General features: G+C 49.9%; 1 protein-coding gene across 4 annotated transcripts in view; it reads left to right on the top strand.

Moving 5' to 3' along the window:
* Positions 1-5,000: 5,000 nt before the first annotated feature.
* The window catches only part of Myh11 (myosin heavy chain 11), a 90,601-nt gene continuing 81,449 nt past the window's right edge, over positions 5,001-14,152 (top strand). For 2 of the 4 annotated variants that reach the window (XM_047533845.1, XM_047533846.1), the window contains exon 1: positions 5,001-5,318. The gene's annotated coding sequence lies outside the window, so the exon portion shown is untranslated. The remainder of the gene's footprint in view (positions 5,319-14,152) is intronic. The other 2 variants (XM_047533843.1, XM_047533844.1) reach the window with 2 other exon arrangements.

Below are 14,152 nucleotides of genomic sequence, written 5' to 3' on the forward strand. Positions count from 1 at the left end.
GGTGTTTGTATCACTGGCACCAGAAACAGAAAAATGACCCGGCTGCTCTCCAGCCGTCTCCCCTCCAGCTGTCTGCTCTCCAGCCGTCTGCTGTGGCCCTTGGCCAGCTCATCGCCGATAGCCTGGAGGAAGACTGGTTGGTGTTCATGCCCTTGGCTTCAGCCATGTCACCTTGCAACATCCCAGGGTGGCCGCGGAGGGGGGGACTTGAGCCGGTCTCTCAGGGGTCAGCATCATAACCTGGGGGCCAGATGTGGCTTGAGAAACATACTTTATATTTGTAAAAGAAGAGATAAAACATTCACTGATATTTTTATGATTATCCAAAAAGGAGGACTCCATGTTTTTAAAAGTTGAGAAAATCTGCTCTGGAAATTTCTATGCTTGGGTTTTATCAACAGTGTCAGTTTATAATCCAGTAGCTCAAAAAGGAGATGACCTGAGACATGGAAAGTACTCAAGGAAAGAAAAGCGAATACAAATAAATTCAAGGAAAGAAGTAAAAGTTGGGAAGGTGCATGAGACTGCTCTCAAAATGTACTGTTTGCACCTTGCTGGTGGTTTTCTTGGAGTTGGGAGAAGTTATCTTCTAGAAATGTTAGAGTTTTCTGGGGAAAAATATTGAATTTACATAAAAATCAAATGGGAAAATGGAACAGAAAGGATTTAGGAGAGGTAGAAATTTAAAACGTGGGTAGCCTAGAAATTCCCAGCAGGCTCAGAGATGGCTTTTGAAGATGAAAAATTTAGGCTTAGCATATATGTTTGCACAGAATAAACGAATCAATTTATAATTATGTGCGAGTACACATTTGTGCATGGCTCCCATGCCTGTGTGACCATAAACTTGGTGAGTTCTTTTAACCTAAAGCCAAGTGCACATGAAGGCTCGAGTTGTGAGAATCTGCCTTTAAAGGCCCTTTGGACTGTGCTTCCCAGCCACTTGGTATTTGAGTTTTGTAACAACTGTTACGCACAGGCTGTGATCTCCATGAATTTTTAAAAATGAAGATGAAGAAAAACTACCTTCTTGAAAGTAGATTTTATTTTTTAAAGCAGCTTTAGGTGCACAGCTAACGGAAGGTACAGCGCTCTCAGCTCCTCCCTGCCCCTGCACCTTGGTTACCCTGGAGGAGCCCGCTTTGACACATCCTCATCACCCAAAGTCCATGGTTGCATTAGGGATCACTGTACATCCTGTGGTTTTGGACAAGGTGTAGCTGCATGCGTTCACATCACAGTATTAAGCAGCAGAGCTTCATGCTCAAAATCCTCTGCTGTGCTTTCTCTGCCTTTTGCAGATAACTGTACCTGGAGTCATTCAGACTGACCTCTTTCACGCAGTAACGTGCATTTACACTTCCCTCATTTCTTCATTGCTGGAAAGCTCGTTTCTTTTCAGTCTTGGATAGTATCCCATTGTTATTTATCCATTCCCCCACTGTGGGACATACTAGCAGCTTCCAAGTTTGGACAATTATGAATAAAGCTGCTATAAACATCCATGTGCAGGCTATTTGTTTTGATCACAAGTTTTCAACTCCTTTGGTTAAATTCCTCAAAAGTGTCACTTGCTGGACCGTATGGTAAGAAAATGTTTGGTTTTGTAAGAAACTAACTACTTTTATGGAGAATCTTTTACGACCCTTCCTAAGATAGTGGTAGAGAATCTATAGTGAGAGCAGAGTTGGAAACGGGTGATAAGGAGCATGGCAGGTCACTACCCAGTACAGGCTTACACCTGGAGAAGCATGGGGCCGTGGTGGCCCAGACAGAAGTGCTCCCGCACGGCAGGTGGCACGGGCTGTGCAAGGGATCAGGCATCTTGGACCAGGTGGACTTGAGTTGATACCTGGGGCCTTCTAAGTATTTAAACAAATTTATTTACCTTTTAAGTCAATAAATCCTGAAACACACAGGCATAAACCATGCTTGGACACTATCTTTGATAATACTAAAAATCAGAAGGGGCGGAGTGCTATCGCACACACCTGTAATCCTAGTGGCTCAAGAGGCGAGGCAGGAGGATTGCAAGTTAGAGGTCAGTCTGGGCTACTTAGGGAGACCTACATAACTTAGGATCTCAAAATAAAAACTTTGGGGCTTTTTGAAAACAGCAAAAAATATTTTTTAAAAAGAGTGAGAGAAAGATTTCTTCTCTGCTCTCTTGTTTCACAGTTCACAGAAACACTCATTCAGTGGTCCCTCGAAGAAAAGATGTGCCAAGGAAAAATATCTGACAGCATTCAAAGTGACATTTTGTAAAGCAGCTTTTTGTCTCCATCTTAAAATAACTGACCTTTTGAGACATGAGAACTAAAACAGGCATCTGCTTTAATTTGCAGAAGAATGCACTTCTAAAGATTCAAACACCTGAACTTTGTGCACTGGACCAGCACCTACTGAATGGTGGTATGTGAACATACTGTCCTGGGCACTGTAGAGTGTGCCAGAAGGTATGGAATAGTGGATAGGAAACTTCAATGCAGTCATACTTAACAACCCAGCAAGGTGGACGAGGCAGAGTCTGATCTGTTGCTTTTTCTTTGAGAAAAGGGACTCAGGTTCAGCCACAAGCCCACAGCATCTAGGCTGGTGCGTGCTTAGCTGATCTCGTGTTCAAAGTCTCAGACTGGTGCTCCCTGCGGACTCAGCGGTGGTTGGACTTCTGCCCCACTGCTGCCTACCTGTGCTGCTTGCCCTGGTTATCTAACCTCTCCAAACCCGTACCTACACCATATTCTTATTATAAGAACCACATGAGAGAATGCAGTAAATCTGAGCATTGGCTTCTAAGTCTTTACTTACAATTATTCTCTTTGTAAAGTTATTAACAAGTTCTTCAAAAATCAGCTGCAGGCCTTTGGACTACCATTGTTAAGGCCTGTGGTGGAAATGCCAGTTCTTCCTTCCAGGGGGCCAGGTTGGGTTGGGCCAGCGCTCAGGACTCTTTCCAGGATGGGAAGGGGATGATTGGCTTAGTCTTCCCCCTCTGGTTATTTCTCTGCTAACGCAAGGACAATTTCCACTCCTTTTACAGTGTAGATGTGTAAAGGTATGTGGGGAAGCAGCTCATTTGTCATTTTCCAAAGAGCTTTGCCCTGAACTTCCCGAGCCGAGCCGGGGAACACTGGCTGTTCTTGGCAGTCGGATTTAGGCCTCTGAGGGGGTGGGGGTTGGGCTCAGATATTTCCAAGGGTGAAAACCAGGTGAACTTGAGCCGAAGGACTGAAGACAGGACCAGGAAGGTCTGAGGCGCACAGCGCTGTCTTCAAGGAGCCTGGGAGGCTGTAAGGCTCGTTGGGCTTTGTGTTGGAGGGCCTGGCGCAGTGGGACTTGGCTTCCCATTTGTTGAGAATAAGCAGCCAGGGAGAAGCGCTGCCATCTGCATGCCCACACTGGGGACTGGTTACCACAAAACAGCAAGTGGCTGATGTTCTCCCCATTTTCCAGCTGGGGAAACTGGGGCGCAGCAAGGTGAAATGACTTGCTCATGGTCGAACAGCTACCAAGTAGCAGTGGCAGGTGCACTCTGGGACATCTACCCTCAGCTCCTACCAGGCCTGCTCCTGGCCATTTCCCCGAATGTCTCCTGCCTGGATGTGAATCTGCTTTCAGAAAGCTCTAGCACCAATCCATGCCTGTCCCAACGAGTTCCTGCAGGGACTCCATCTTCTCGCCTGCAAAATGGGGATAGCAATGAATTAACATTGGTTGCAAGAGGCGGGGTGTTGAACAGGGCGGGGGCCAAAGACAGAGTCTGCCAAGGGTCTTCCCAACTTCTTAGCCCTCTCCCCAGATCCTGAAGCGGCTGGGCCCACGTGGAACTGGAGGCTGCCCCTTTCGGCCCTGCCCTGCCCTGTCGTAGCAGAGGGGTCCCCCTGCACCCCGCGGCTGCGGCCAGCTGCGGGATGCGGGCCGTCCCCTTCCCCGCCCGCCGCGCCGGGAGGCTGCTCCGCACCATATTTAGTCAGGGGGAGCGGGCAGCCCCGGCTGGTATGCGGCGCTGGGAATTCCTGCAGGAAGGAGCCCGCGCCTGTCCTTTTTGGGTTGTCTCCCGCCCAGCGCCGGGGAGAGAGGACCGGCCCGGGAACCTCGGAGCGGGTCCGCGCGGGGAGCGGGGCGTCCCCGGCCTGGAGCGGGGCCAGCTCGCTGCCTCGACTTCCTTTTATGGCCTGTGCGTGCGTGTGACAGAGAGGAAAGCGACCGGGAGAAGATGGCCAGGGAGAGAGACAGAGAAGACAGAGACCAGAGACAGAGATGTGCGGGGACAGAGGAGGAGGGGACAGAGGCCCCACTGGACGGAGGGATGCAGACAGGCTAGACCCACGGGAAGTGTCAGACCCGGCAAGAAGGAGGGAAATTGGCAGGCGACTTCTTGATCTATGGGTTCTTGGCGGGGAGGATCAGCGGGAGACTTGCAGCGCAGTGACCCCCGCCCCCCCACATTCTCCTAGGACGGTGACCCGCACCCTGCAAATTACACAGTGGCCCCGCCCCACCCCGACTCCCACATCCTATTTTGCTGACGCCAAGGCTGGGAGCAGCGAAACCACTTGCCCAAGGTCACCTAGCTAGCCAGGGCACACCTGAGGGCTGGTGTCACAAAGCGGGGGTGTCTGAATTTTGCTCGTGGCAGGGTGGGGCGAGGTGGGCTGCACAGCTGGGAAAAGTAAAACTTCCCAGCAGCCGGGGTGGGAAGGAGGGACGCCTGCCTTGCGCTTTGCAAAGTTCGAAAACCAAAAAATCCCCTCTCCCTCGCCTTCACGCAGCGCGACCGGTCCCTTCCCAGACCGCCGCAGGCGAATAAAATGTGAACCAGGGAACCAGGCGTCCCGACAGATCCGCTACGGTCCCCTGCACGGGCAGGAAGAGGTTAAAGCCCAGGAGGCTGGAATTAGGGAAGACACTCAGTATCCCATATAGACGCCGCCCGCTCCACCCCTTTCTCTAGGGACCCAGAGTCCTGGTGATTGCCCCGAGTGAGGGCCAAGACACCCAGCCCGTGACAGGCGCGCCCCCAGGGCCTCGCGCCCGCTCGGGGTGCGCGCCCCTCCGCGATCGCCCGGGCCAGGTGCGCCCGGGGCCCAGAGTGACCGCGGCCCTTCTCGGGCCCTGCAGGGGGCGCCGCGGAGGCCGCACGTGGAACCCTTCCCGCTCCGCCCCCGCGGCCACCTCCCCTTTCCCACCGCCCCAGCTCAGGGTCTATAAAGTCGGGCGTCCGAGACGCACAGGGAGATTTGGACGCCCCGGCCTGGGAGGTGTGCCAGATCTGAGCTCTCCACCTAGTCTCTCCGCAGGCCCCCAGTAGGAGATCTGTAAGTAGGGGTGTCTTGCTGGGGCGGAGTGGGTGGTGGGTTCGAGGGTCCTATGGTAAGGCATTCTGCAGGCGCTGGGGGGCGCCGTGGGGTCTCTTATCCTCTTATAAGGGCTGCAGCGGGGTACCCTGCCACCCTGGGTCCTGGGTTTGCCCCAGATCAACGTTTCCCAAGGTTGACAGTGAGAAGTGCCACCTTGGTAGTGCCTGGATCCAGCTCTAGCTGCTAGAATCTCCGGGGAAACAGTACCCCCCCGCAAAAAAAAAAAAAAAGTTTGAACTAGTAATCAGGACTGGGGGTGCAGCTCGGCGTAGACTCCTGCCCAGGTTGTGTGAGGCCCTGGGGCCCTGGATTGTTCCATGCCCGGTGTCACTAAATGGAAAAATCAGGACTCCCAGATGCTACCTGTTATGGGCTGTCCAGCTGTAAAACATGATTTTTCACTCTAATTCTAGGCACAAAAAAGTGCAGCTGAGCTGCCCCCACAATCACACTTGGCTGCCACACGTCAGGGAAAGCCCAGCTGCAGGGGGGTTTCAGGCTGAGTCTTCTGAGGAGGTGTTAATCAGTTAAAGGCCTGGAGAGGGGGTGCCTCTCAGCAGTGAGGGGCTGTGCCTGCTGATAACTCCAGGGAGATAAAGCTGGCTTAGCAAGATGAGGTTTGTTGATGACAGCCCAATTTTCTTCAGACCCAGTCTCTCCAGACTGAAAAAAACAAAAAGCAAGCCTCATCCCGGTTGACCTCAAGGCCCCAGGTACCCAGGCGGATGCCAGAGTTCCCATTCGCTTCCTTGGCCAACAGGTGTGTGGGGCAGGACTATGCTGGGCATTCTGCAGACCCCGCAGTGTAAAAGTCGCTCTGGTGTCTGACAAAGTGGGCCCGGCAGGAGCGGGTGGCTGCCCGCACGCGGAGCTGGTGGGGATTTCGCCACTTTTGGAAAGGCACTGTTCAAAGCCATGCTTGTGGAGAAGCAAAAGAAAACATTGAGAAGCCCAAGGCGGGGAGCGGTTAGTTAGGGTGGTTAGAACTGATAGATGACAGCGTGCGCTGGCACGTTCAGCAACAGGAAGTCGGACTGCTAACAGATGGCTTCACTAGTTCTCCCTGGTGACCATTGGTCGGGTCTGCTTAAAGATAAGATTCTAGCATTGACTTAAAGGAAAGGAACTTGAAGATGCTGAACTGCAAATTGTCTGTGGCAGGGTGTATGTAGAATGTTGAGTGTTATTTCAAGGAAAATGTTCTTGTGGTCTTCTGTGACCAAGGTAGCTGCCGTTGATGGCACACACAATGGGAGACCCTGCAGCAGCATTGATGCTAACTGATCTCATTTAATCATTGCAACAAGCTCACCAGAGAGTTGTTATGATGCTTGTTTAGTATAGAAGGCAGCCGAGACTCAGAGAGGTTAAGTAACTTGACCAATGTCACACAGTAAGTGATGGAACCCATTCTCCCGTCCATGTGATGCCAAGTTTATATCCTTAACCCTACCAGCTTTTTTTTTTTTTTTGACTGAGGACAAAAACTTCTTGTTGGAGTCAGGTTTCCGGTAGGACCAAATGCTTCCAGCAAAGTAAATATTTATCATCATCTCTTTGAAGAAAACTCAAACTGACCTTTTACAAATTTAAAATGAAATGCACTGTTTGTCCCCCAGTGGGGTGGTGATCTAGTTAGAGTGGTGACCTGAGGTGGGCTGCCATCCCTAGAACCCAAAATGGGAACTTGCTGGGTCTCCTTTGAGAGGCCTCTGGTGGTTGCCTCATAAACACTGTGGGTTTTTTTTTTTTTTATTATTATCATGTCCAAAATAGACGTGCTATTCCGTAGAAGGTATTTGTTATGGATTTATCATTACTTTTCTGTGAGAGGGCTGGGATGGAGGCAAACATGCCCATTTATGGTAGCGTTTTCCATGAGGCCATCTCCGGCCCCCTTGCCAATTACCCTGCCCTGCAGCCTTGCCGCTCAAGGCTCTGGGGATTTCTCTGCCTTGTCCTTCCCGGCGAGAACCAGTGGAGAAGCCCAGAAGAGAAGAAACGTGGGAGAAAAGGGGGATCCTTTTTCCCACTCTTTTTTATTTAGAAGTTTTTATTTTTGGTGGAAAAGTCGTCTCCTATATTTTCAATGTATCAAATCCAAACAGGTGACATTTGTGCTTCAGGAGGGACTGTTCCAGAATTCGACTGATTAGATTTTTCTGAAAAACCCAGTTCAATTTTAATTCCATTACAGTCCTAGAAGTTCATGAACAAATTTAAAAGCCATCCACATTGGGTGCCCCTGGCCTCAGTTTTCCCATCTGTCAAATGGGACTAATGAGAACAGCCAATGTTAGTGTTGCACTGGTGATGGACAGAATGTGGAAGCCTTGCTAGGCACCGTATTAAGACCTTGCAACAACCCTTTGGAGTAGGTACGAGTTATTATGGGCCCTATTTTATAGGTGTGGATTATCAGTAACTGGTTCCATAGTCCAACTAGCCAATAAGACAGGATCCCACAATCCAAGACCTTTCTAATTCCAGAGCCTGAGGGATTACCCTTTTGGGAGAGTTAGATAATACGTATGAAGGGTTAGCATAGTGTTTGGCATCTGTCGAACCTCAGTAGGTAATCACTTATGATGAATATGACCAGAGATGTTGAGGAGGTTGCTCCGTGTGGCCCAGCTCATCTTGGCAGAACCAGAAAGAGCCCAGTACAGTCTTTCCATAATGGAGGAACTTTGCCTTACTTTTTGTGTAATCCCTCTTTGCAAATTCAGCCCCCATTTGGGGCTCAAAGTAGTGAACAGAAACTTATCAGAAACACATTTTCTTACCTGTGTCAGAATATCACAAACTCCAGTTATGTCGGCACATTCCTGCTTTGCTCAGGGTCTCTGTGGACTCTTCTGGGCTCACCTGTGCCCAGGAAAAGTCCATCTGGCTCTCTGGTCCTCCAACCTTCACCCCTGACTTTTGGTCACATTAACCATGGCCACACACTGAGTTTGGAGAAGGCCAGGTAAGAAGTTGAAGGGAACTCTCGTGTGGGATTAGAGGAGGAAGCTGCCCACCTTTCCAGAAGGGGCAGGCCAGGCACTGCTGGCTTCCTGGGTTTCAGGGACCCATCCTCAAAGTCACGAAGAAAAGGTCACCAGACCTGCCTGCTCTCTGCAGAGTGGAGTTTCCACATTGCTATACCGTTGGGTCCACATGTGTGAATCCAGTCAACCATGAGTTGAAAATATTTTTTTAAGACTGCATCTCTACTGAACAAGTACAGATTTTTTTCTTATCATTCCTGAAATCACACAGTAGAGCAACTATTTCTAGAGCATTCTCATTGTGGTTAGTCTTCTAAGTACTCCAGAGATACCTGACGTGTGCGGGATGATGTGCATAGCTTCTGTGCCAATGGATTCGGCGTCCCTGGATACTGGGGAATGTCTGTCCGTCATCTTCCCTTGGGAGAGGGAGGGGACCGGTGTTTGGAACCGCCATCCCCTGATCTCCAGATAGATTATATTTGTCCCCTTCTCTTCCGTCTCTGCATGTAACCATGGTAAATGGAGTCTTGTGAATCTTTCCAAAAGTTTTTCTAAATCAAACTTTCCTTTTTATGTAAATATTGGCATTCTGTCAACTAGCTTTATTTTTTCACCTAATGCCATGTTTTCGACATTTTTCTGTATCTGCATGCTCTGGCACTGATCTGCTTACATCTTACAATATCTTACTTAATCCCTTATTAAAATATGCCAGATTCACGCCCCATTTCTTATAAAGAGTGCTTCAGGGAACGTCCACACACAGGTCGACTGTCTCTTGTCTGCAGTGCTTGGGACCAAAAGTGTTTCAGATATGTTTTTGGGTTTTTGAATAGTTGTGGATACATACTGAGCCATCTTGGTGAGAGGACCCAAATCTAAACACGAAAGTGGTTTCTTCATGCATTCCTTAGGCAGTAGCCGGAAAGGTGGTTTCCTATGGTCTTGCTGCGTTTGAACTGCGACCTGTCACAGAAGGTCAAGTGTGGCATTTTCTACTTGCGAGTGTCAGGCCAGCCCTCCAACAGTGTTAGATATTGGAGCTTTTCAGATTGAATATTGTGACTGTTATTAACAGATCTGTCGCCCAGGTGGCCTCCTGAGGTCATCCTGGCCTGGAGCTCTGTGCCTTTAGAGTGCTCAGTCCCTCCCCTCGCGTGACTCCCTAACCTGGCCCAGCCTTGAACTAGGGTCTGCCCCTCGGAGCTCCTCAGCAGTGCCTCCGGCCCCTCGGGCTCAGAGCGTCCTTCTTGTCTGCGTCTAAATTCTGAACTACTGAATCTCTGACTGGCCACTGCATTGCTCTCCACTGCTCAGTCCCTGGTCCAGAACCTTGAGGCTGCGCCTTGGTGGCAAACTCCCAAGGGACGCTGGTGATGTGCAGGTCCTGTGGTCTCTGGGACGTGTAATGTATTTCTCATTAATGCTGAAGGAGAGGGGATAAGATCTTTGACCCCTGAGTTCCTCTGCGCAAAATAAAACGAATGCTAAAAGAAAAAGAAAGTAGTCGAACTTTCTCGGTTGATTCAGCTTCAACACTGACCCTGAATCACAGGAACCAGAAAATAGCAAGCTAGGCCAGCCCATCACTGCTTCTTTTAAATGGGTGGAGCGGGGTGGGTGGGGGGAGATACAAGGCCCAGAGAAGGAAAGGAACTTGCCGACCTGCCACACTTGGCCTTCGGGCAGGGTGGGCTGGGCGATGGCTGCCCCCGCCCCGCTGTGACCATCTCCCCGGCCAGTCTGTTTCACCCTAAAGCTGTGGCTCTTGACTGGCGTGGTTCAGCCCCAGGGACCTTGGCCATGCTGGGCACGTCACTTATTGTCTTGGCTAGGGCCACGGTGGCTACTGGCATCAAGTAGGTGGGGCCCAGGGGTGCTGCCGACCTCCTGCCATGCCCAGGAGAGACCCCACAGAAAGCTCTGTCCAGCACCAGATGTCGCCACACAAAGGCTCTAAAGCAAGGGCCACAGAGAGGGCAGCGACCCGGGCCTTGTTCATTGGAACCCAGGATCCACGCTGGCCCTGTGCTCTGACCTGGGCAGCTGAGCCCGCTACACTCCTTCCTCCTGCAACTCGCTGAATGCCTGGCCTGATGCTCTTTGCCTTATTGTCACTACCCACCCTGCGACCAAACTCAAGCTCTGGGTCCAGGCGGTGGCAAGTCCTTGTGCAACAAAGCAAAATTAACTAGCTGCGTGCCATGGTGCACACCTGTGGTCTCAGCAGCTCGGGAGGCTGAGGCAGGAGGATCCCAAGTTCAAAGCCAGCCTTGGCAACTTGGCAAGAACCTGTCTCAAGATTAGAAGAAGAAGAAAAAAATTCACTGGGGATGTGGCTCAGTGGTGAAGCTCCTCTGGGTTCAACCCCCAGTACCCAGTGAACAAAAATTAAAACAGCAACCAGAAAAACCTAAGTTACCTAGAGCCTTCAAGTTGCCAAGACTGACACAGGATATGTCCTGGGCACGCCTATCATCCATCCTCCTCGAGGGGACAAGCCATCCCAGATCTTTGAAAACCCCCCTTTAGCTCCCATGGTCACCAGCCATGCAAGGGTGGCACCTTGCCTACCCTCTGTTTACTCCTGTGCTGCTGTTTTTGGTACTGGAGAGCTAACCCAGGGACACTTTCCCACTGAGCCACGTCCCCAGCCCTTTTCTTATTTTTTTACTTTGAGACAAGTTGATTAGGTCCTCACTAAGTTGCTGAAGCTTTCCCCAAGTTTGCAATCCTCCTGCCTCAGCCTCCTGAGCCCCTGGATTATAGGTGTGCACCACTGTGCTCGATTCCCGCTTATTCATTTGTAATGGAGGAGAGAAGATGTCCCTTCCAGGGTTTTTGAGGGGATTAAATGAGATAGTAGCAGGCACTTGCTACAATTTAGCAGCTATTATAAATACTGTTGGTTTCCTAGATTTACTGGGCTCACTGACTTTTCTCAAGGGCAAATATGTGGCCAAGTGTCATTATGGGAGCCCAAGGTTCAGAAGGGGGAGGTAGCCTTTGGATTTCAAGATCTGCCAGGAATCTGGATGTTCTGATGTGTGTTGTGCATCTCATGAAGGGCAGGGAATGTGGCACCTTCCTAATGGATTTGACATCAGTATTGTGTCCGAAGAGCTTTGCAATATCCAATCCCACTCTACCCAAGTGTTTCAGGGGATGAGGGTTCCAAAGAGCCCAGTCTGGGAAACACCATTGCATCATGAATCCAAGCATCCCTCATCCCTCATCCCTCATCCCTCATCCCTCATCCCTCATCCTTCATCCTTCATCTGCTTCCCTTGACCAAAGCGGCTTCACACTTGGTGACTGTCAGAGGCAGCAAAGCTGAGCAGAGCCTGCCAGCGCCGCTCACCCCTCTTTATGGACAGAGACGGAATCTCTGCACTTGACCTCGGCGGTGTGTGTGCACCCTGGATGAGATGAGGTTCCTAGGGGTGCCGATCCCTGCATACTTTGATTTTTCTGTTGAGATTTTGGCTCTTGAGGCAGCTCCTCCACGTGGTGATTATAGAGTCCCTCACTTGTCACACTGCTCCGAACAAACCGGCAGTCTCGGCCCTGGTGCTGCGATTGGCCACTGTCTAGAACACTCCTCGCTGGTTGCATGGCAATGTAAAAATGCCACAACGGAGCTGTGCACCTCCACGCGTACCAGGGGACATTTTATGTTGGGAGTATTTTGCTGCAATAAGATACAAAGAAACAAGAAAGGAAATGTTTTACATCCAGAAAAGTAAGCACACCCTGCAGCTTGACAGATTTTTCCAAAGCGATCACTCTTGTGATGGACACTCAGGTCAAGACCTAGAACACCAGCCCTCAAAGCTCCCCTGTGTCCACCTTCCAGGTCCTTCTTCCCCAGGGTAATTCCTTCTCTGGCCTCTGTCACCATAGATTCCTTTTCCGTGGTTCAAGAGCTCATTTAATCGGTATCATTTTTGTGTCTGTGTCCTGTTGCCCAGGACAGTTTCTGTAAGAGTTACACTTTCTCCCAGTCTGGAACTGTAGTTCATTTAATCTGATCCGAGTCCATATTGAATGTTTATTATGTGCCAGGCCCCTTAAAGAATTGGTTCATTTGTTTAAAATGCCCTACTGAGCTTCCGACAAGCCCACCAAGCTTCTATGGGAGGGGGACAAGCGCAGGCTCCAGAGAACACCCGGCTCAGAATCCAGCTCTGTAGCTTCTTAGCTGTGTGACCTCAGGTAGATTCCTTCACCTCTCTGAGCCTCAGTGTCCATATGTCTCAGCTGCAGCTGGCTGTGGTGATGTTACTTAATAACGTGCATATGAAGGAGTTAGCTCGGGGGTCCTCGGGTGGCAGCTGTTGCTGGTGTTCAGAAGCAGCCCTGGATATGCAGCAGAGCTCCCGTGAGAGAGGACACCATATCCTCGTTGCTTCAAGTGGAAGACAGGTTCACAGATTGTATATAGTTTTATTTTTCCTTTTAAGAAAAATCTCAAGCATGTGCAAAGCAGAGAGACCAGGATTACACACTACTAGGCACCCGTCACTCATCCTCGGCCACACACGGTTGGTTCCATGGGCCAATTCCTGACCCCGTTCATTTCTGCCCACTTCGATGGTTTTGCAATAAACCCCAGGCATACCGTTCCATCCCCAACTCCTCTCCATCCCTAAATAGTCAGGACTCTCTAAATACACGAAATCATATCACTTTGACACCAAGGAGTCTAAGAAATTCTCTAAAATGAGGTTATACATTTTTTTTTCTTTTTTCTGAGGGAGAGTGCTTTCAAATGTTTTGTTTTCTCCCTAACAACTACATTCAATCTTGCAAAATTCTCCATTCAAAGCTTTGCTTTTAAAAAACATAAAGCATACCTTTGTGATTTGCTGTGTGTGCTGGGTGTGGGGGCTCTTCCCCCGACTTCTCAAACCAGGTATCTTTTTTTCTTTCTCTTTTTTTGGTAACAGGGTTTGAACTTGGGGGCACTTGGTCACTGAGCCACATTCCCAGCCCTATCTTGTAATTTATTTAGAGACAGGGTCTCACTGAGTTGCTTAGTGTTCGGCTTTTGCTGAGACTGGTTTTGAACTTGAAATCCTCCTGCCTCAGTCTCCCGAGCCGCTGGGATTACAGGGTGCGCCACTGCGCCCAGTGACCAGGTATCTTTTATTGTGCCTGTTTTTCATTACAAAACTTTTGAAATACATGCAAAAGCAGAAAGACCAGTCACTGGACTTGGGTAAAATCTTCCTTGGTTTCTACGCCTCCCATTTCTTCTGTCTGTCAACAAAGTAGCACAGTCTACTACAGCATCTTATGAAAAATAGGAAATCACTTGGTTACATAGTTGCAGACATGCAGGCTCCACTTGCAGGGGCTCTGGCTCATTCACAGTGCAAATGCGTGTGTGTGTGTGTATGTGTGTGTGTGTGTGTTTTGTTGTGGTTTGTTTTTTTAAAGGAACAAAGTGCTTTACAGCAAAGGGAACTAGAAAGCTGTAAACCCGGTGCATTGGGTATACCTGTCTCAGGAGCGTGTTGGGTGTACCTGTCTCAGGAGCGCGTTGGGTGTACCTGTCTCAGGTAACCCAGACAGCCCTGGGAGGTGCCCGTTACGTGTCCCATACTGACGCAGAGGTTTGCATAAATTGATCAGATTGGAACGTGGGTCTGCTTCCCCCGTCCGGACGTCCTTCCCTGACTGCTGATCAACGAGCAAGCCACGCTTGATCAACTCCAACCCACATGCGCTGGGTTGATTCAGATCCGTCCATTTGAAACATCTCCGCTCTGTGTTCTTTCTCTTCTTTCCAAG

This window comes from Sciurus carolinensis, chromosome 18 (assembly GCF_902686445.1).
Source record: "Sciurus carolinensis chromosome 18, mSciCar1.2, whole genome shotgun sequence".
NCBI lineage: Eukaryota > Metazoa > Chordata > Mammalia > Rodentia > Sciuridae > Sciurus > Sciurus carolinensis.